The sequence below is a fragment of the Tursiops truncatus genome, chromosome 2 (genome assembly GCF_011762595.2).
Source record: "Tursiops truncatus isolate mTurTru1 chromosome 2, mTurTru1.mat.Y, whole genome shotgun sequence".
NCBI lineage: Eukaryota > Metazoa > Chordata > Mammalia > Artiodactyla > Delphinidae > Tursiops > Tursiops truncatus.
Genome location: NC_047035.1, coordinates 98,726,860 through 98,750,324, shown reverse-complemented (window position 1 = coordinate 98,750,324; position 23,465 = coordinate 98,726,860). Strand labels below are relative to the sequence as shown.

The window sequence follows — 23,465 nt, the reverse complement described above, 5'->3', positions numbered from 1 at the left end:
ATAGCTTATTTAAAATTTCTGTTTAGAGATGATCTTTTTGAATGTCTAAATTAGTGTTAATATAGACAGCATTACCAAAAATAAATCATTTTATCAGAATTCAAATTGATATGTATTATCTCAAGTTGGTGTTTTTTAGCTTGAAGTATGAAACATTTTTCTGAAACTCTCCCACATATTCCTTTTTCCCTCAGTATGGTAGATTTTACTGGTGTATATATATATATATATTACAGTATGTTTTATTGTGAAGAAGTATTAAGTGCTCTTAATAGAAATTTGTTTAATTTCTTTATAATTTCTCATTGGGGAGGTAGGGGAGGAGAAAAAAAATGACTTTGTGGTGTCACTGCCCCACTTCTTTATTTTTAATATCTGGAAATGATGACATGTCTGATTAATACAGCCTGAGTGTACTAATCAGTATGAGGGAAACAGTATGAAGGAAAGTCTGGCATATAGACAGCCTACGCACTTAGCTATGATCCTTAAGGCTTAATTCTGGGGGGATGTGATTTATTTCTTGAAGGGCATTTCCAGGGAATTCAAGATTAACTAAACACATATGTTTTTATGTCTATCTCAATTCTTTAAAAAATCTTTCTGATCGCTTTTTTCCCCTTGGAGAGTAATAAAGTTTTTATTCACAATTTCTTGCTTGGGGATTTTTGGAGTTTTTTTGTTTTTTTTTTTAAACACAGAGAATTCCAAAGAAGTTTCTCCTATGTAAAATGGATCTGAAGAACCTCCAAACATTAAAGAAAGCTCTCTTTTGTTCTTTGGCTTGTGGTTCACCACACTTACGCCCATCCCAGTGTTGGGTGCCACTTTTCTTGGGGCTGCACTCTTGTTTTTATGCTGTTCCTCTCTGGAGGGTTTCACACATTATGTGCTCAACTATTTATAGCTTTTCATTCTATATATCATATATACCATAATGATAAGGAAATCTTTGGTTATGGACTTAAATACTGGTGGGTAATTACATCAGGGTCACACTTTTGTCATGTGAAAGAGCAGGTCTTAACACAGTGTGTAAGTATTTACAGTTTTCTCTGTATATTACCTTCTTGTTCCATCTTTGCTTCTAGCACATTTAAGTCTGGGTTTTCTTTCTCAGTTTCTTTCATCACTGTCTGTCTTTTTTCCTCCAGTTCTGCCTCTGCAGTTGGCATGTAGCATCTGTCTGTCACTCTTCCCAGAGCTATTCCTTGTTCTCTATCCTTCTCGGGGGGACTTCCCTCAGGATAAGTAACGGTGGATATCTACCCTGTACTTCCTCTTAATCTTCATAGTTAATCATCAGTTTCTCATTTCTTCTAGTCATTTCTTTAGGCAGACTCTCTGTGGCCCCAAAATATTTACATTGGTCTAGTACATTTATTTCTTTAAACTTGTTTCATAAATGTGGATCATCTCATCTAAAACAAGACAAGAGATAATTTCCAGTAAACTGTGAAGTGTTTCCTCACAGTGCTCATATTAGTACAAGGTGTTTATAACAGCTAATTCAGAACCTCCTAGTTTGTCTCCCTCAATTTTTCTCCATCCCCCTTTTTTCTATTATTTTGTTCTCTCTTATTCTTTTCCTTCCCCCCTCTTCTTTTACGTTTTTTTCTGTCTCATACCTTTCTCTCCCCATCATAAAAGAAAAAACTTTATGTAATTTATTAAAATTGTATGTCATTTCTTAAATTTAGAATCTGAGAAGTTGATAGCTTTATATTTTTTTTATCAGGGTATTTCAAAGCCTAATCAGGTTTTTATCCTTTTTTTCTTTTTTTTGGCCACGTCTCTCTGCATGTGGGATCTTAGTTCCCCCACCAGGGATGGAACCCATGCCCCCTTGCAGTGGAAGCGCGGAGTCTTAACCACTGGGCCACCAGGGAAATGCATAATCAGGTTTTTAAAGAAAAGATGTGATGAGCCTTTGCTATGGAAAAGATTATGCAAAATTATTTAATAATGTACTGTAGAGAAGGTGTTAGTCAGCAGGCAAGTTTAACAGAAGGAAGGGCTGTGCTCGGCTGATTACTTTCTTGCTTTAGTCTCCAGATATAAGGCTACCAAATTCCCACCAGTTGAAGACAGATAGGAATTAAGCTAAAAGGACATTTTGGGATACCTGACTCCTGAAGTGAGAATGTGAAGTGTTGTGAATTCTCTAAAATTTCAGCTTATTTGGGTAGACATGCAGCTTAGTCTTGCTTTATTTAAATAACAGAATAAATTCTCTGTAGTTGTTTAAAATCTTTTTTTTTAAGTAAGTTGGAAGTTGTATTCCAGCATTGGCAATGCAGTATGAAGAATTTAGAGGTTGCTCAGACAATTGCTTTGCTGGATGAAGACAAAGAACTGTGAGGGACTATAAATGAAACCCAGCTAGAGAAATTCAGTTTTTGTTTTTGTTTTTGTTTTGCGGTACGCGGGCATCTCACTGTTGTGGCCTCTCCCGTTGCGGAGCACAGGCTCCGGACGCACAGGCTCAGCGGCCATGGCTCACGGGCCCAGCCGCTTTGCGGCATGTGGGATCTTCCCGGACCGGGACACGAACCCGCGTCCCCTGCATCGGCAGGCGGACTCTCAACCACTGCGCCACCAGGGAAGCCTGAGAAATTCAGTTTTATAGGAAATTGTTCTGGGATGTCAGTGCTGTAGTGTGTTTGCTATTTGAGTATATAGCTGAGGTTATATGTGTTTAATCTTTCTGATAATTTAAAGAGATGAATGGGCTTTGGAGTGATCATGGCAGATTAAAAAACAAAACAAAACTGTATTTTAGACCTGTATAATTTGGCTGTTTTGGATTGCAATTATTCATCCCTTGAGTTCCAAATATAAAGCTGTTACATTAAGTAATATTTAATAATATAATTTTGTTTGTTACTGTCATTTATATTTTTTTAAAATTTAGAATCATAATCAAGTTGTTATTTCAACTGTAATACAAATACATGATAAAAAGGGCACCACAAATGAGCAGGAGGATTATTTAAGAAATGGTATTAGTACAATTGCTTAAATTTAAAGCTGCAACTCATAGCAGTCATCAATATATTACAGATGAATAAATAGTTAAATGAAAAGAAAAAAAATGGGTCGATTAAAATAAAAGACTAGAACAAAATAGAAATCAGTTTTGGTGTAGTGAAAGATTTTTTTCTGTTAGAAGTAGTAGAAGACATCTCAGAACAAACCAAAAAAAAAAAGAAGAAAAAAAGATTTTACTACTTAAAATGAAAAACAAAAAACTTAGTAATTTTTTTTACCTCCTAGTCCAAATTAGAAGACAGATTGAACAGAATAAAATTTAAATGGTTATGCTCCCATTAAAAATGATTGAGGAGAATAAATAAATAAAATATTTTGATAGACTCTTAGTGGAATAAAAAAACAATATAGGTGTACATTTCATACACATAACCAAACATACACACACATGTGCACATACACACACACCCACACACAACCCTAATCTTAGAAGAGAGAGTGAGAGAAGAACACACCAAAATACTGCCTTTCAATAATGTTGGGAGTGGTGGTGTGGGTGATTTTCAAAATAATTTATTTTATTTTATTTTTAGTATTTTTGAACCTCTCTGAAATGCTTACTTACTTTACTTTAAAAGATATTTCTTTTCAAATTGCTTACAGGATGAAGTCTAAACACTTCCTAATTTGTTTCCAGCTTTTCTTCTCTGTCTTACTTTCTCTTACACAGTGTGTCTACCAGGGACTAGCCCAATGCTTTTTATAAAATTTTACAGAAATTTTAATGTGAATACCTTCAATTTGTTTGATTTCACAGCATGGCCCACCACATCTTATTTGTATTAGATACTGATGTATCACACATTTAGGTTTTCTGTCTAGCCCTGGAGGATATCCTTGCCTTGCACCCCTTGCTTGATAGGTGTTTTGGAGTTTGTGCTGTTCTCTTACAGATCTGTCACATAGTCTTCATCTCTTTTCCTTGGCTTTGGCTTCCCTTTTCCCTCTGCATATTCAAAGACAGTTTTCAAGAACATAATTAGGCCACCCCAGTTTACTGTATTCTTTCCAGTGTTTCTTTTACCCCATTTTACCTTGTACTTCCAGTACAGCACTTATCACAGTTTGCATGTACTGTATTTTGTGCTGTGTATGTCTTTCTTTCCCAGTAGATGTTGAGTCCCTGATGGGCAACAACCATATCTTATTCATCTTTGTATCTCCCACAGTGCTACGTTAGCAAATATTTATGGTCTTAAGTTGATATAAATAATAATTTGTCACAGTTTAAATCACTAGTCAGAAAGATGTTTTAGTTCTTTTTTTACTTATATGCATTTATTCTTGTTTGATATGTAATCCAAATGCACTGTCTTTTTCAAAAAGATCATTTATTTTTTACATCTTCAAAGCAAAGAATATTAATTACAGGAAACTTATAAACATGTTTCTTTTGTTTTTTTTCCTATAAATAATTTTTGTTTTGGTCTAGTTTAAATCATATTGTATAGTTTATCCTTCTTTAATATTCATATAATGATTCATTCAACAAATAAGAAGTACCTGCTGTTAAGCAGGGATTCTTTTAGAACTCTGGGGTTATAGCAGCAAACAAAATAGTGGAAAATGTCTGCTTTCATAAAGCTTGCAGTGTAGTTGAGGGAGACAATAAACAATAAATAAATACACACACACTAAGTAATATGATGGTAAATTATATATACACATATACCACCATTTCTTTATTCATTTATCTATCAGTGGACACTTAGCTTTCTTCCATAACTTGGATACTGAAATAATGCTGCAGTGAACATAAGGGTGAATATATATTTTTGAGTTAGTGTTTTTGTTTTCTTTGGATAAAGACTCAGCAGTAGCATTGGTGGATCATATGGTAGTTCTCTTTTTAATTTTTTGATGGACCTTCATACTGTTTTCCATGGTGGCTGTGCCTATTTACCTTTCGCCAACAGTCCACAAGGGTTCGCTTTTCTCCACATCTTTGACAACACTTGTTATTTCTTGTCTTTTTGGTAATAGCCATTCTGACAGGTGTGAGGTGATAACTCATTGTGGTTTTGATTTGCATTTCCCTGATGATAAGTGGTGTTGTGCATCTTTTCATGTGTCTGTTGGCCATCTGTATGTCTTCTTTGGGAAACTGTTTATTCAGGTCTTCTGCCCATTTTTTAATTAGGTTGTTTTTTGGTAAGGGCTGTAATCCCTAAGAAAAGGAAAACTCAAGAGGTGAGCTCACTCTGGCTTTCCAGACTGCAACTCAGGGAAGTAGAGCCCACTGAGAGACCAGAGATTTAATGAGATGGTGGAAACAGCGATTGGAGTGCATGGCTGCTGAAACAGCTGGAATTGGAGGTACTAGAAAGGAAGGAGATACTTATAGAAGGAGCTTCAAAAATTTCAACAGTGATTGTCAGATTCTTTGGCTAAATAGTGACCTCCACATGTGCAGGACAGGTCTTTTTTCAGAGAACAACTACTGGGACCTTTAAGTCAGCAGGAGATTCTGAAGGTCACATGGTGCTGAGAGACAGAATTTCAACCAAGCAGATTGGAAAGACCTTGCTGAGCACCTTGGGTATTAGTTGAGACCCCAGAAAGTCTTATATTTTAGGGCTAAGGCTATTTTACCCATAGAGTAAGGGCTGTTCTAGACCTACTCCAACAAAGCTTAAAACTAAGCTTCAACAGAATCATGTTGAATTGCCATACATTAACTTCCTGCCAGAAGAAAACACACTTTGAAGGAACTTCAGACACTCAACAACATAGTACCCACAGTGTCCAGTTATATAAAAAATTATTAGACATATGAAGAAGAAGGAAAATGCAACTCATCTGTAGAGGAAAAAAACAATAGGAACAGACCCAGAGATGACAGAGATGTGGAATTAGCAGGCAGATATTAAAAATTATCTCTGGTAAATGGGACTTCCCTGGTGGTCCAGTGGTAAAGAATCCACCTTCCAATGCAGGGGACGCGGGTTCAATCCCTAGTCAGGAAACTAAGACCCCACATGCCACGGGGCAACTAAGCCTGCGCGCCACAACTACTGAGCTCGCGTGCCTCAACTAGAGAGCCTACATGCCACAACTACAGAGCCCACACACCCTGCAGCCTGTGTGCCACAACTAGGGAAGAGAAAACCTGCATGCCACAACTAGAGAGAAGCCTGTGTGCTGCAACAAAAGATCCTGTTTGCTTCAACAAAAATCTTGCACGCTGCAGCTAAGACCTGACACAGCCAAAAAATAAATAAATAAATTTTAATTAATTAATTAAAATAAATAAATAAAAATTATCTCTGGTAAATATTTTCAAGGATGTAAAGGAAAAGATGGGCATGATCCATGTGCGCAGGTAGGGAATCTCAACAGAAGTGGAAATCTAAGTAATTATCAAATGAAAAATCTAGAACAGAAATATTCAGTATCTGAAATAAAAATTCACTGAATAGGTTTAATAGCAAATTGTAAACGGCAGAAGAAAACTTAAGTGAACTGAAGCACAGAGAGAAAAAAGAGAGGAAAAAAAATGAACAAGCCTCAGTGATCCATGGGCCACTATTGAGTGGTAGAACGTTTGTGTAAATAGAGCCCAGAAAGAGAAGAGAGATTGGAGCAGGAAAATATTTGAAGATAGTAGTTGAAAGATTTCCAAATTTGATGAAAATTCACAGACCTGTGGTGGTCAAGAAACTCCAAGTACAGTAAACACAAGGGAAGCCATACTAACGTATCAAGTCAAACTGCTGAAAACCAAACATAAAGAGAACACCTTAAAAGTAGCTAAAGGGAGGGAAAGACATTGCATTATAATAGGGGAACAATAATAGGAATGACCACTGATTTCTCATCAGAAGTAATGGAGACTAAAAGACAACGGAATATATTCTTTATAAAGTGCTGAAAGAAAACAAAAATCAACCTGGAATTATAAATCCAGCAAAAATATCTTTTAGCATTGTAGGCAAAATAAAGACGTTTTCAGATGAGCAAAAGCTAAGAGAATTCATCACCATCAGAATTCACTACTAGTAATACTAAAGTAAGTCTTTCAGGCTAAAGGAAACATACCAGTCAGAAACTCAGCTCTAAATGAGGGAATGGAGAGGGCCAGAATTGGTCTTTATTTAGGTAAATATAAATAACATTTTTCTTATTTCTTATTATCTATAAAAATTCTATTTAAAATTGCCTCTTTAAAACAAAAATGTTAATATATTGTGAGATAAAGTAAAAAACATGGGACAGTAGCACAGGATAGTAGGAAGGTAGATTGAATCACATACTTGTAAGATGATGCAATGGTGTAATATTAACTGAAGGTAGACTGTGATAGATTGAGGATATAATATAACAGATCCCTAAAGCAATCACTCAACAAAGTGGTATGGCTAAAAAGCCAATAGAGATGATAAAATGGAATACTAAGAGATACCAGATGAAGCAAAGCCAACCATATTAATATTTACCTTAAATGTAAATGGACTAAACACTACAGTTACAAAGCAGAGATTTTCAGACTGAATAGAAATGCAAGACCCAACTATATACTGTCTCCACAAGATGCACTGTAACTATAAAGATACAGACTAGGTGTAAAAGGAAGGAAAAAAGACATACTGGTAAACACTAATGAGAAAGTTGGAGCAGCTCTATTAATATTAGACAAAGTAGTCTTCAAGACAAAGAGCATCACCAGTGATAAGGAGGGACATTTCATGATGATAAAAGAGCCAATTAATCAAAAAGACCTAGAAACCTAAAACACGTTTTTGTGTTGTCATGTAATGGAGCTTCAATATACATGACAAAGGAACTGATGAAAGAAGAAATAAAAGTAAATATTGTAGTTTTGCCAGTTAATAACCAAGGACTTAATATATTTTAGGTTTTTGTAGTAAACTTCAGAGGGTATTATGTTACCAACCTTTTCTTTTCCCAGTGTCATCTTGCTCACTAAATTTTTATCTGAACTTGAGTTCCTTCACTTATTTACGTTAGTTTATTCACTGTTCTAATGGACATTAACTCTCTAATTTTGCAGTTAGGTGTTTCTCTTACCTGGTATTGGTAAATAGTGAGTGTATAGGTTTGTAATAAGACAGACCTACATTTGAACTCTGGTTCTTTTTCTAGATTTGTATTTCTTTGTACCTCATTTTATAAGCAATGTATATAAAATACTGTGTATTGGCACTTAGTATGTGATAACATTATTACCTGGGAGAGTTTTTGTTTTGTTTTTGTATTTTTTTGCTTTGTTTTGGACAGAGGTGATTAGATCTTTCTTGTTGCTCACTGCACATGCTGTTAAGTTCAGTCTCTACTTCCTTCCCAAATAGAGAATAACTATTTGTCATCCCTTCTTGCCTCTAGAGGCCCAGGTACTGTAGTTCCAAAAACCAGGCTCACTGTGTTTTCTCCAGTTTCCCAGGTAATCAGCCTGACAGTGCATTGCCCCTGCTGTGGTTTTAGGGACACTATGTTTCTTCTATTTGGGATTTAAGACCTAAGGGACTAATGATGTACAATAGTCAGTAGTCAGTGAATTGTTGAAGGACTCCTTAGAGCCTACTCTTTAGGGAAGATGTAGAGAAAGATTAAGTCTCAGTCATAACTGTACCAGGGAAGAAGGCAGGATCAAGGAATATTGGTTCTCTTTTTAATATGTGAATTATTGAATATGAGGATTAAACTCTATGCTGTTATTACATGCAGTAGACCTTGGTGCTAGTTCATTACTGGAGAAATAATAAAAATGAAAGAAAAACTGACAAATTGGTTTGGTTGAGTAAAAGAATATTGATAACTATCATTTACCTGAGCTATTTAGCATTTGTGTCTGAATACTTTGCCAGAAAACAAAAACAAAGCATATCATTAAATTTGGGTCAAATTAAAGCTATAATCAAATAAATCTTGCGTACCATGCAGTTCAGCTAGTGCGTTCTCAGACATCCAAACTGGTGCTCAGATTATATGGACATTGACTCATAACTTAAAATGTTTAGTGGAAAAGATAAAGTATTTGCTTTAGAATAGTCCTTGCATTCACTTGTGCCATCAGGAGGAAGCAATCACAAAAATCCAGAGTATGTGACATTATCAAGTCAACTGTCCTGGACTTGGACTCTTCAAAAAATGAATGTCATAGGGGAAAAATGGAAGAGACTGTTCTAGATAAAAGATAGAAGAGCCACTTAAAGTGTATGAATCTGGATTTGATCTGGTTCTGGGATAGAAGCTATACTAAGATATTCTTGAGATAATTAGGGAAAATGTGAATGTGGGCTACATGCTATCTTGTGGAATTATTATTAATTTTCTTAGGTGACATAACGGAATTGTGGTTATTTAAGAGATTGTGCTTATTCTTAGGAGATGCATGCCAGACTCTTTAGGGATCAAGTGTCTTAGTGTCTACAACTTTTAAATGGTATAGCAAAATGCATGTGTTATATATACTATATATGTGTGTATGTATTAAGAGAAAATAAATTTGACGAATAATTATTATTGAATCTAGGTGAAGCATATATACAGTTGTTGGTTGTACTTTTTAAAAAATTTTCTTTGCTTTGACTGTTTTTATAATGAAAAGTTTGATAACACCTCCATGCATTTAGCAATTTAAAAAATATCTTCAAAGAAGAAATGATGATGAATATTAGAAAATAGTAAGAACTGGCTGATAATGAAAAGATTCCCTGTTAGAACTTACAGATGTAGCTAACTGGTACTTAATAGAGAAATTTGTAGCTTTCCTCGCTTGTATTAGGAAAAAAGAAGGATTGAAAATTAATGAGCTAAGCTTTCAGTTTAAGATGAAAAATGAACCACAGAATTAACCCAAAGAAAATAGAAGGAAGGAAGTAATAAAGGTAAGAATAAAAATCAATTGAATAGAAAACCAAGATATGATAGGATCCAACATCAGAGTTCGTTTCTTTGCAAAATCCTGTTAAATGGTCAAGACTCAGGAGTGATGAATCAAGAAAAAAGTAGATAGAAATAATATTAGCGATGAAAAGTGAGATATAACTATGGATGCAGCAGAGATCAAAGTAAGGGAATTTGTAAGCAACCTTGATGTCAGTAAATTGGAAACATTAAATGCAGTAGATAAATTTTTTTTAAACTTTAAATTACTTCAATAACAGAAAAGCTGGTTGCCCTTTAACCATTAAGGAAGTTGAATCTGTTCTTCAAAAATTGCCTACAAAGAAAATACCAACTCACAATAGTTTTAGAAGTGGAATCAACCAAATATTCAAGGAACAGATCATTCCAATTGTACACCAATTTGGAAATCAGAAAAAGAGAGAATACTCTGTGGTCTGCAGGCTCTTTGTTGCGGCGGGCGAGCTTTCTCTCTCTGGTTGTGGTGCATGAGCTCCAGAGCGTGTGGGCTCTGTAGTTTGCAGCACGTGGGGTCTCCAGTTGAGGCACACAGGCTCAGTAGTTGTGGCACGTGGGCTTAGTTGCCCCGCAGCATGTGGGATCTTAGTTAGTTCCCCCACCAGGGATAGAACCCATGTCCCCTGCATTGGAAGGCGGATTTTTTACCACTGGACCATCAGGGAAGTCCCCTATTGACACAGCCTTAACAGAAAAAAAGCAGAAGCGATGGTATGAGACTTTAGAGAATAGTTCTTAAAAGGCGCTGCAGCTTCTTCCTCACTCTGTCTGTTGGATTACTCATTCTTGGAATAGCCAGCTAATTATCATGAGGACACTCAAGGCTATGGTGGAACCTCTGTTTGAGGAGGTGAGGCCTCCCACCAACAGCATGTGATTGGGCCATCTTGACAATGGATACTGCAGCCCCTGCTGACATCCTGACTGAAACCCCATGAGAAATGCTTAGACCCCACCCAGCTAAGCCACTCCCAAGTTCCTGACATACAGAAACTGTTAGAAAAGTTTGTTGCTTTAAACCACTAAGTTTTTAGGTAATGTATTACACAGCAAATAACTAATATATACTGTTACTCATTTTGTGAGACTAGGATAATCTTGGCACCCAAATCAGGTAGAATATTTAAAAATAGTCTTTAATTTTACTATACCACTCAAACATAGGAACAGAATGTCCAAAACAAAAATAAGAAGATTGAAGCCAAAAATGTTTAAAAAGGTTGAGTTTTACAGAGTACAAAGTTAGTGCATTAGCAAATCTATTCATATAAATGACCACTTTAACATGCAGGAAGACAAATTATTTATCTGTGATGCAGGAAAAGAATTTAATAACATTCAGTATCTGTTTATGATAAAACTCTTAACAATCTAGGAATAGAATTTTCTTGATTTGTTAAAGTGTATCTACAAAGAAACTACAAAAAACATACCTATTAGTGAAAAAGATGTAAAATATACTTTCTAAAATCAGAAACAAGATGGTGATGTTTCTTATCACTCTTATACACATTGTACATTCAGAAATAAAGAAAAAAATAAAATGAGTTAAAGTTAGGAATAATTACAAGGAAAAAGCAAATTTATGGGTTAATTTGTATAGAAAACTCAATCTACATAAAAATTACTGAAATTATTAAAATAATCTAGCAAGAGTCATTTGCATTTGCCTATACAACAGTAATTTTATCTAAAAATTTATATACAAGTATAAAATTTAATTTAAAAACATATTCAGTAACAAAACAAATAGGTACTTGTAAATAAATCTAATAAGAAATGTGCCAACCTTTTAATAGATTTTAAAACCTTATTGAAAGATTTAAAATAATTTAGACCTAAATAAATGGAGAAACTTACCATGTTTATTTAAAGAGTACTGTGAAGATTTTTTTTCATTTCTTACCAAATAGTTCTACAGATTCAATGCAATTTTAAACAAAATAGTGTTTTTCAAAAAAACACACTATCTAATTTTAAGCTTTTTGTGGAAGAGTAGTCAAGGTGCTCCTAAAGAAGGACAAAGTTAGGAACTTGAAATACCAAATGCCAAGGCTAATTATAATTATGACTACAGTATTTATGGCACAAGGGTTCCAATTTCTCCATATCCTTACCAAGACTTGTTCTGTTTTGTTTTTTTGTTTTGTTGATAGTAGTTATCCCAATGGCTGTGAGATGGTACCTCATTTTTTTTGCTCCAGCACTGTTGCTCCAGCACTGTTTGTTGAATTGCTCCAGCACTGTTTGTTGAAAATGTCTTTCCTCCATTATTGCTTTTGCACTGTTGTCAAAAGTCAATTGAGGGCTTCCCTGGTGGCTCAGTGGTTGAGAGTCCGCCTGCTGATGCAGGGGATATGGGTTCGTGCCCCGGTCCGGGAAGATCCCACATGCTGTGGAGCGGCTGGGCCCGTGAGCCATGGCCGCTGAGCCTGCGCGTCCGGAGCCTGTGCTCCGCAACGGGAGAGGCCACAACAGTGAGAGGCCCACGTACCGAAAAAAAAAAAAAAAAAAAAAAAAAAAGTCAATTGAGCATGTTTGAATGGGTCTAGTTTTAAGGTGCTCTGTTCTATTTCATTGATCTATGTGTGTTATCACTCTGCCAGTATAGTCATAATCCCAGCTTCATAAAATGAATTGAGAAGTTTTCCCTCCTATTCTATTTTCTGGAAAAGACTGTAGAGTTGGTGCTAGTTCTTAAATGTTTGGTAGAAATCTCTAGCGTTTCTGAGCATTTAAATAAAAGTTTATTTAATTCTAAAATTTTATTAATTTTGTGTCAGCATAATGAAAGTGAAAGGATAAGTCACGAACTGAGAGAACATGGTTGCCACATAACTGAAAGATTAGTATTTGAAATATATAAAGAAGTCCTCCAGATTACTAAGAAAGAGAAACAAGTAAATCGAAATTTGGGCAAAAAATGTAATCAGGCATTCCGTAAAAAGGAAACATGTTTGTTTGTTTGTTTATTTATTTTTGGCTGTGTTGAGTCTTTGTTGTGGTGTGCAGGCTTCTCATTGCGGTGGCTTCTTTTGCTGTGGAGCACAGGCTCTAGGCACGTGGGCTTCAGTAGTTGTGGCACACAGGCTCAGTAGTTGTGGCTCACGGGCTCTAGAGTGTAGGCTCAGTAGTTGTGGCACATGGGCTTAGTTGCTCTGCGGCATGTGGGATCTTCCCAGACCAGGGCTCGAACCTATGTCCCCTGCATTGGCAGGCAGATTCTTAACCACTGTGTCACCAGGGAAGCCCTTGCTTTTATTATCTTAATTGGCACCCTTATAGGTATTTTCTATTTCTTTTCATTCTAGACAGTGTAGCTGTTTCATGTGTTTCTATTTACATTAATTATTCTGGTTGCTTGTTTACTTTAACTTTGTGCTGTGATGTTCACAAAGTCCTTAAACATGCCTAATTTCAACTGCAGCAGCTTTAGAATCAGATGAGTTTTTGACCCTCACTCCTATTTGATTTCATAAAGTTTCTCTTTTGGTTTGCAGGAGCATAAAGACCAAAATAAGATTTGGGGAGGGTAGGATTTTAATTAAATTAATCTTGTATTTCATAGACATTATGACTTGAATATAGGAAGAGGGTAGGTATTACAGCTCTCCAGACAGATCATTGCCTTTTATACTGGACCAAATCAAAAAGGTGTTCCTGATAATTTAGTCCTTAGAGTTTATGTTAGAATATTGTTAGGAACTATACCTTCAAAGCCTACCCTAACAATACAGTATATTCTGTTCTTAAAGCCCTTACCAACACTCTAGCATTGATTCTCCCTGGGGTTGTGGAAGTAGTCTTTCTTACCTGTGCTTCTAGATCATTATTTCACAGCTTGAGATACTGGTTTCTCAAGATGATCCATGAGAGTAAAGTATCTTTGTTAAATTAGTTGGGAAATGCTGCATACTGTAGCCCTGTTTCTAACCCACTCTAAGATGGAGACAGTGCATGGTAGCATGTTAAGGTGCATGAACAGTCCTGTATTATAAGGATGGGGGAACCTAGAATATGTTTAATTTTATTTAACTCAACAGTTCCTAAATTTACTTGAATATTGGCCACTTTTCACATGGGATACCTATTTGTATTAGGAGGAACAGTCCTCACAAAATGCAACTCTAGAATAAATACCAGCAATATGTCACTAATGTCTACTAACCTTACAGTTCTCAGTTCCAGATGACTGGCTGCTAACATTTTCATACTCTTTTTTACTTGACAACTACCTTCTCCCTGTATTATGTTATAATCACTGTATTATGTTATAATCCCTTATTGACTACAGCACATAAATGGTTTATCATCTGTGCCTGTGATTCTTGGTTTTAAGTGAAGGACAACAGGATATTAGCTTAGTGACTTGTTTTGGTAGGGACAGATATTGGGATACTGATCCCTTCATTGTCCTAGTAAGATCTAGAAAAGGAATTATTCCACATGAATCATGAAGGCAGTCTACCCAAGAGATTGATAGTTTCATATACTTTTTAAGGAGTAAATATAATTAAAGAGTAACAGATGACCTGTTTGGTCTCTGCTTGCTTACCTCTGAAGCCATCATCAAACATACTTATATTCTTTTAAGTATAGCCCAGGAGACATACTGTGCCATACACCTGTGCTATCCAGTACACTAGCCACTAGCTACATGTGGCTATTAAGCACTTGAAATATGGCTAAATCATATGGAGATGTATTAAGTAGAAAATACATACTGGATGTCAAAGATTTAGAAGTATGAAAAAACAATCTAAAATATTTTAATGATTTTTGTATTTAAATACTGAGGTGGTAATTTTTTTCTCTCTTAATGCCTTTATTTTTTTATTAAAAAAATTTTTTATTGGAGTATAATTGCTTTACACTGTTGTGTTAGTTTCTGCTGTACAATGCAGTGAATCAGCTATATGTATACTATATCCCCTCCCTCTCAGACCTCCCTCCCACCACCTCCCCCCATCCCACCCATCTAGGTCATCACAGAACACCGAGCTGAGCTTCCTGTGCTTTATAGCATGTTCCCACTAGCCATCTATTGTACACATGGTAGCGTATATATGTCAGTCCTAATCTCCTAATTTGTCCTACCCTCCCCTTCCCTGTCCTGTGTCCACATGTCCATTCTCTATGTCTGCGTCTCTATTTCTGCCCTGCAGATAGGTTCATCTGTACCATTTTTCTAGATTCCACATGTGTGTGTTAATATATGATATTTGTTTTTCTCTTTCTGGCTTACTTCAGTCTGTATGACAGACTCTGGGTCCATCCACATCTCTACAAATGACCCAATTTCGTTCCTTTTTATGGCTGAGTAATATTCCATTGTATATATGTACCACATCTTTATCAAGAATATTTTAATGATTTTTATATTGAAATACTGGTGGTAATTTTTTGATGTATTACTTATAAAATATTTAATTAAAATGAATTTCATCTGTTTTTTACTACTTACTGTGACTACTGGATAATTTAAGATTACGTATGTGGCTTGTATTATATTGCTATTAGTCAGTGAGACTGTAGATAATTTTCCCATGCACTGACAGATCTTGAAGAACTGAACCTCGTTATTTAGGTTTTTATAAAGCTTTCTGGCCCAGGGAAGAATTCTGTTTTTGTTTTGAAAACTTTTGACCTAAGATCAAATGATCCTTCATTCTGTAAGTCTCTTTGAAGTATCCCAAGAAGAGATTATTACCAGACGTTCCTTTATGAAATCATGCTTTAGTCATAGAAAGATGAAAAATCTAGTTGTTTCTAACTGTATCATTAATAAATTATTTTACCTATTTGAATTGATAACTATTCTGTCTTTAAAATACATCAGTATCTTCCTTTCTAAAACATCTGAGCATTGAATATCTTTGATCTCCTTGGATGATCTTCTACTTTATAGATTGGAACACTGTTTTTAGGTTAGGCTCTCTGCTTTTGGTTCTTTTAGTGCTTTGGGGGAAATAATTTTAGTATTAACTATCAAATTGGTTTTTAACTTTCTGACAAAAGTCCTTGATTCTTGAGCTTAAATGGCAGACAGTAGGACATTGAACTTGGTGGCTTCGTTTTTTGAACAGATATTGAAATACTGAACCCTCTACAGCCCTAATAAAATCTAGAAAAGGGTAGTAGTAAGTCATGTCTCAAGAAGGCAGTATACACGAGGGTCACTTCAAGTACAATTTTAAGAAATATTCTTGTAGCCGTTTATATGAACCATTAGCATAGTTTCTGATCTGCACATCAAGCATCATTGCCTGCATCTGCCATCTTCGAGGAAGTCTCATTTTAAGTTCAGTCCTCTATAGCCATCCTCACTTTGGTTTCCTTCTTTTAGAATCTCAGTTAAGCATCTAGTAATGACTACCACAGGTTAGTATAATGCTTTTTAGTTTAAAAAGACTTACACAGGGCTTCCCTGGTGGCGCAGTGATTGAGAGTCCACCTGTCGATGCAGGGGACACGGGTTTGTACCCCGGTCCAGGAGGATCCCACATGCTGCGGAGCGGCTGGGCCCGTGAGCCGTGGCCGCTGAGCCTGCGTGTCCGGAGCCTGTGCTCCACAACGGGAGAGGCCACAACAGTGAGAGGCCCGCGTACCAAAAAAAAAAAAAAAAAAAAAAAAGACTTACACGTATGTCACCTATTGATCACACATAAGGTACCTCCAAAGAAAATGAAGTGACTTACCTTTATCTGTTTTTCTCAATTTAAAGATTTGCCTTCTCTCTGATCCTGCTTTTTCATAAGGTAACATAAGAAGATATGAAGCTGCATGGCTGTGTAACTCTTTTTCTGAAACTATGCAGTAGGGGGAGAAGAATAGTTTACCCCACTGGGCTACCCACATGATTCTGTCCTCTGCATAATTTAGTTTGTTTTTGAAAGTTTAATATGTTTATTATAAAAATTCAAACAAAAACAGAAAGTGTAAAAAGTTTTTTTTTTAAGTTTGAAAAGAAAACAGAGCCTCTCAAAAATCTCATCTCCGTAAAGCAATTATACCCCAATAAAGATGTTTAAAAAAAAAAAAAATCTCATCTCCCAAAGAAAATGGAGTCACCTTTATAGATGGGTCTCTATGTGCATGCACTTGTCTCATGTTTCACTTCATTATTTTTATGGGCACTGTTAACCTGTTCTGTTTGGAACCTGAGGCTGCCTCTGCAGATCAGCACTAGAGGGCATTGAAGCCCAGCAAAGAGTATATGGCTTGGGAGCTAGTCAAAGCCTTCATCCAGCCCACTTACCGGCAATACCTAATGTTTTTTGGAGAAGTAAGTTCCCAAGTGATGAGACTAGGGCACAGTTTTTCTTCTTAATTAAAGTATCAGTGTAAAATAGAGGCATTATTATCAGTTAGTATTTTTTACTAGATAATGGGGCAGTGTGTGACTACCAAATGTAAAATAGATAGCTGGTGGGAAGCAGCCACATAGCAAAGGGAGATCCATTTGGTGCTTTGTGACCACCTAGCAAAGGGAGATCCATTTGGTGCTTTGTGACCACCTAGAGGGGTGGGATAGAGAGGGTGGGAGGGAGGGAGACGCAAGAGGGAAGAGATATGGGGATATATGTATATGTATAGCTGATTCACTTTGTTATAAAGCAGAAACTAACACACCATTCTAAAGCAATTATACTCCAATAAAGATGTTTAAAAAAAAATCAATGAGTGACCTTGCACAAGCCATTTAATCTTTTTGATCCTTAGTTTCCTTACTATAAATGAAAAAGGATTTGACTATTTAGTTTCATTTAACATTTATTGGCAATCTATTACTTGCTTGTTGTTGCAGTATGGCTTTTATATAAATCATCTTGTTTAATGTTCACAAAAAATTTTGGAGGTATCATTCCTCAAGAAAAAACAGTTCATCTAAGTAAGAAGCATATCGCTGGTAGTGGCAAAATTGGAGTTCCTTCTTTCAAAAACCACAGTATTGGGACTTCCTTGGTGGTCTAATGGTAAAGAATCTGCCTTACAATGCAGAGGACGTGGGTTCAATCCCTAGTCAGGGAACTAAGATCCCACATGCCGCGGGGCAACTAAGCCAGCACGCACCCCAACTACTGAGCTCGGGCGCCTCAACTGGAGAGCCTGCGCGCTGCAAATTACAGAGCCCATGCACTCTGAAACCTGCGCACCGCAACTGCAGAGCCCACATGCCCTGGAGCCTGCATGCCACAGCTAGAGAGAAGCCCATGCACTTCAAAGAAGAGCCCGTGCGCCACAACGAAAGATCCCGCGTGCCGCAACTGAGACCCGACACAGCCAAAAATAAATTAAATAAATTAAAAAATAATAAATAAATCTTTTTTAAAAATGATATTTTTTTCCTGCTACATGTATCATGGTGTTTCTTACTACATAAATTTCTTTGAAGGAGTCTTTTTAACTTTAAAAAGTATATTTATGAGCAAATGCTTTCCTTTTTTTTGACTGCACATTTGAATCCTGTTGACTATTTGAACTTTTATTATCAACCTGAAAATCTGCGTTGAAAAAAATTGGGCAAATGCATAGACTGAGACTAAAGAGAACAACCAATATTGTTCAGTACCCTGCCTCCCCAAAGTACAGATTTTTACAGTCCTTTTAGAGCAAATTTTAATGGTAAAAGTCAGCATTTGGAACAACCAGCTCACATAATGAAAGATGCCTGTATGTGGAAGAACAGCAAAAAAAGGAAAAATAACTCATTAGAAACTTTTTATGAAAATGAGTCATTATAGTCTAAACTTTGTAATACAGTCATCCCTCATTATCTTTGGAGGATTGGCTCTAGGACTCCCCTCGGATACCAAAATCTGCGCCACTGAGATCCCTAATACAAAATGGCCTAGTACAGTTAGCCCGCAGATACTGAGGGCTGACTGTACTACCAACATGATTTTTCAGTATCACTCAGTAGACATTGGTTATAGTGGATGATCTTAAGTATTCTATATAGTCCTCTCATAGAATTTAAGTCCTTCAGAGTTTTATCAACATCAGAAGGTTTCTAGGTCTCAAACTATTCTCTCAGCTTTAGGACCTACATGGTCAGTTTGCTTTTCTTTCGAAAAGGAGCTACTAAGTACTCCCACTTTCTAAACATTTTTTTGAAAAATTTCAGTTGTGTACAGGAGGAGAGAAAATGCAGTGAACTCTCCTGTCCTTATTCAGCCTCAACAACTAGTCTCTAGCTAATCTTATTTTTATATAACCCAATCTATAACCCTCCATTGATTATTTTGAAGGAAATCTCAAACATCATATGATTTCATCTGTTAATAAATATAGCTCTATGATTAACACACACAAAAAATAGTGATTCCTTAATATTTGCAAGCATACAGTCAGTGCTCAAATTTCCACATCTCATTTTGTTTTATTTTTTCCTTTACAGTTTGTCTGAATCAGCATCCATACACTGCTGTTGGATAATCTCTTAATCTGTAGATGTTCTTCTAAATTTTTTCTTGTAGTTTTTGTATTTGTTGAAGAAGCTGGATCATTTGTTCTCGGGATTTTCCCACAGTCTGGGTTTTGCTGGTTTCATTCCCATGGTGCTATTTAGCATATTTTTCTTCCCCTCTTTTTCCTGTATAGTGGTGGTTAGATGTATATATGGTTCAATATGCAGACATGGTTCAGTATTTCAGCAAGAATATTCCCTTTCACTCTTATGGAACATACTTCTTATACTATACTGAACTAGATACCATAATGTTACTGGAGGGAGCTGTTTTTCTGTTGAGGGCCACTGAGACAAAAGTCATTCTAGGTCTTATTCTTTTCTTTGTTTTCTGTTTTCCCCCCGCCCCCATTTGACTTTCAGGTTAAGAATGGTTGGGAGGAGACTATTCACCCACCTGTTGATTGTTCCTGTATTATTTAGTTAAGGATGTAGAAGCCACATGACTGTTCTGAATAGTAATAAATACAGCTTACCTCTTAACAGCTTTTCCAATCTCTCTAGGCTTCCTGTGGTACATATAGCCACCTTTCCTACAGGAAAAATTCAGCTAGAGTTATTATATCGAATTCTTGGTATATCTTTGCCCTTTATACTTAGGCTTTGATGAACATTCTGCAAAGACTTGATGTAACAATCAAGTGATGCTTACAACATCACAGTTTTCTGGATTTTTGAACCAATTCAACACCAGGAAGGCCATATTCTCATCCTGGGAGAGAAAAAGCAGAGTCAGTATCAGTACACATGAGTAATATCTTTGCCTTTAACCTTCAAGAGTTCTGGAAAGTCATCTTCCTGCAGACCACCTCTGAATCTGTTTTAATACCTTTTGACTTGTATGGGTCTGATATTTAGTTTGCACCAAGGACTATGATCTGAATACTTTTCCCCACACTCCCATCCCTACCTTGCCTTCCTTTCTTTCCCTTTTCTTCCCTCTATTCCTCCTTTTATTGATCACACATTTATAACTGCCTAATATGCACCAGGAAAAGTGATTTTAAGAAACAGATTAATAAGACATAGGCCTTATCTTTAAGGGAAAGGGGGGACTGCTGGGACCTTTAGTTATCTATATGAAAGAAAAAAAGCTTATATCACATGCAGAATCCAGGGAAATTTAACCCCTTAAATGTGAAAAGCAAACATTAAAAAAAAAAACCTCTGTGGCCTCATGATAAGGAAGACTTTATTTTTTAAAGGAAGACTTAAGACACCAAAAACACTTCTCATGAAGAAAAATACTAATAAATTTGACTATATTAAAATAAAAACTTTCTGTAAAACAATGAATGCCATAAAACGAAAAACAAGTTGCAGCTGGGGAGAAGATATATGTAATTCAAATAATTGGCAAAGGATTAGTATCCAAAGTATAAGTGGGCTCCTCTAAGTAATATATATATATAATATTGGCAAATAACCAAATAGAAAAATGTGTAAAGGATATGAGTAGGTAGTTCACAGTTGAAAGATTAATGGTCATTAAACATGTAAAGATGTTCAGCCTCACTAATAGGGGAATGCATATAAAAACAACAAAATATTTCACACACATGAGATTGGCAAAAGTCTGTCATTACCACATTTTGGAGAGGATAGGGAGAAATCATTCTTATGCACAGTTCATGGAGTGTACTTTGAAGGCAGTTTAGCAATAATTAGAAAGTTGAAGATCAACATTCCAGAATTCCCCTGCAAGGTTTGTCTATGTATGTTTCTGTATGTGTCTATCTGAGGAAAAGTCTTGGCAGTGTGTATAGTAAGATCTGTGTGCCACATGTTTGTTGCAATATTGTGTGTTTCAAAAATAGAGCTGGAAATACCATAAAAGTCCTTCAGTGAGAGAAGGTATAAATAAAAAGTGGTATGTTCAAATAATGGGATACTATATGTATTACTTTGCTAGGGCTGCCACAACCAAGTACCACAGATGAGGTAGCTTAAACAACAGAAAATAATTTTCTCATAGCTCTGGAGGCTAGAAGTCCAAGATCAAGGTTTCAGCAGGGTTGATTCCTTCTGAGGGGTATGAGGGAAGGATCTCTTTTACAGGGCATTCTCCTTGGCTTGTAGGTGGCCCTCCCCTTATGTCTCTTCACATTATCTTCCCTCTATGTATTTCTCTGTGTTCACCTTTCCCTTTTTTATAAACACACCAGTCATATTGGAATAACGTCCCTCAAATACTGATTAACATTTTGACTTGATTGCCCCTATAAAGACCCTATCCCCAAATAAGGTCACATTCTGAGGTACTGAGGGTTAGGACTTCAACATATGAATTTTGGGGTGGGAGAGATACAATGCAACCCATCACACTATGTAACAGTTAAAAATGGATAAACTAGAATGAATCAAAGCAGATAAACTTCTAAAGCCTATTAGGTAAAAGGGAAAAAAAGAGTGATATATGCATCATAACTCCATGTCTATAAAGTAAACAAAACTGCTTTATATAGTTTATGAGTAAACTCAACATCTATAGTAAAAATCTCAACATTTATGGGAATGGTAAACAGCAACTTCTGGATAGTTCTCACCACTGAGAAAGGAATGGTGAAATGCAATTGCAAAAGGACCATAGCAGCTTCAGTTTTATCCATAAAGTTTTCTTCCTTAAGGGAACAAAGGCAAAATGTTCAGATTTGTTCAAACTGGTTGGCAGGTACATGAGTGTTATTAATACTCTTTGTAACTTTGCTATATTCCTGCAACTTGATAATTTAAAAAATAATAAGAGAAAAGAAAATATTAGTGAATGGAATAATGTCACTAAGTTGAAAAGTTAATTTTAATAATATAATCAGTAATTAAATCATAGGCAAAAGTTATAGAGTAGTGACAAGAGTTAATTCTGGTTGAAATTAGTTTTAATGTTCAGAGCAACAAAATGAATTTTATGATAAAATTAACAAACGTTTATAATACAGGCATACCTTGGAGATATTACAGATTCGATTCCAGACCACTGCAATAAAGTGAATATCAGAATAAAGTGAGTGGCATGGATTTTTTGGTTTCCTAGTGCATATAAGAGTTATGTTTACAATATACTGTAGTTCATTAAGTGTCCAATAGCATTATGTCTAAAAAAAAAGCAATGTACCTACCTTAATTTAAAAACACTTTATTGCTAAAAAATTCTAACCATCACCTAAGCTTTCAGCGGGTCATAATGATTTTGCTGGTGAGGGTCTTGCCTTGATGTCGATGCTGCTGACTGATCAGGGTGGTGGTTGCTGAAGGTTGGGGTGGCTGTGGCAATTCTTAAAATTGCAGTAAAGTTAGCCACGTCGATTGACTCTTCCTTCCAAGACTGATTTCTCTGTAGCATGCAGTGCTGTCTGATAGCATATTACCTATAGTAGAACTTCTTTAAAAATTGAAGTCAGTCCTCCCAAACCCTGCCACTGCTTTATCAACTAAGTTTATGTAATATTATAAATCCTTTGATGTTATTTCAACAATCTTCACAGCATCTTTACCAGAAATAGATTCCATCTCAAGAAGCCACTTTCCTTGCTCATCCATAAGAAGCCACTCCTCATCCATTCAAGTTTTCTCATGAGATTCCAGCAATTCGGTCACATCTTCAGGCTCCACTTCTAATGCTGGTTCTCTTGCTATTTCTACCACCTCTGCATTTACTTCCTCCACTGATGTTTTGAACCCCTCAAAGTCATCCGTGAAGGTTAGAATCAACTTCTTACAACTCGAATCATGAATGGAATCTGGAGTGGTAAATCCTTCCCAGAAGGTTTTCGATTTACTTTGCCCAGGTTCATCAGAGGAATCACTGTCTGTGGCAGCTGTAGCCTTACAAAATGTATCTCTTAAAGAATAAGACATGAAAGTCAAAATAAGTCCTGATCATGGGCTGCAAAATGGTTGTGTTAGCAGGTGTGAAAGCAACATTAATTTTGTTGTACTTTTCCATCAGAGCTCTTGGATGACCAGGTATATTATTGATAAGCAGTAGTATTTCGAAAGGTATCTTTTTTTTTTTTTTGAGCATAGATATTCAATAAACCATGCTATAAACAGACGTGATTCC

At 36.0% G+C, this 23,465-nt stretch overlaps 1 protein-coding gene and 1 long non-coding RNA gene across 3 annotated transcripts in view; one reads left to right on the top strand and one right to left on the bottom strand.

Annotated features, from left to right (window-relative positions):
* The window catches only part of RFX7 (regulatory factor X7), a 146,791-nt gene that overhangs the window by 18,062 nt on the left and 105,264 nt on the right, over positions 1 to 23,465 (top strand). Inside the window, exon 2 of one of the 2 annotated variants that reach the window (XM_073801040.1) lies at positions 22,342 to 22,406. The exons of the other annotated variant lie outside the window; for it this stretch is intronic. The gene's annotated coding sequence lies outside the window, so the exon portion shown is untranslated. The remainder of the gene's footprint in view (positions 1 to 22,341; positions 22,407 to 23,465) is intronic. 2 annotated transcript variants of the gene reach the window in all.
* Positions 19,398 to 22,385, bottom strand: LOC141278025 (uncharacterized). Its single transcript, XR_012330129.1, has 4 exons — positions 22,348 to 22,385; positions 20,058 to 20,117; positions 19,882 to 19,938; positions 19,398 to 19,531 (listed from the first exon to the last, which is right to left on the bottom strand). It is a non-coding gene; the product is annotated as an uncharacterized lncRNA (long non-coding RNA).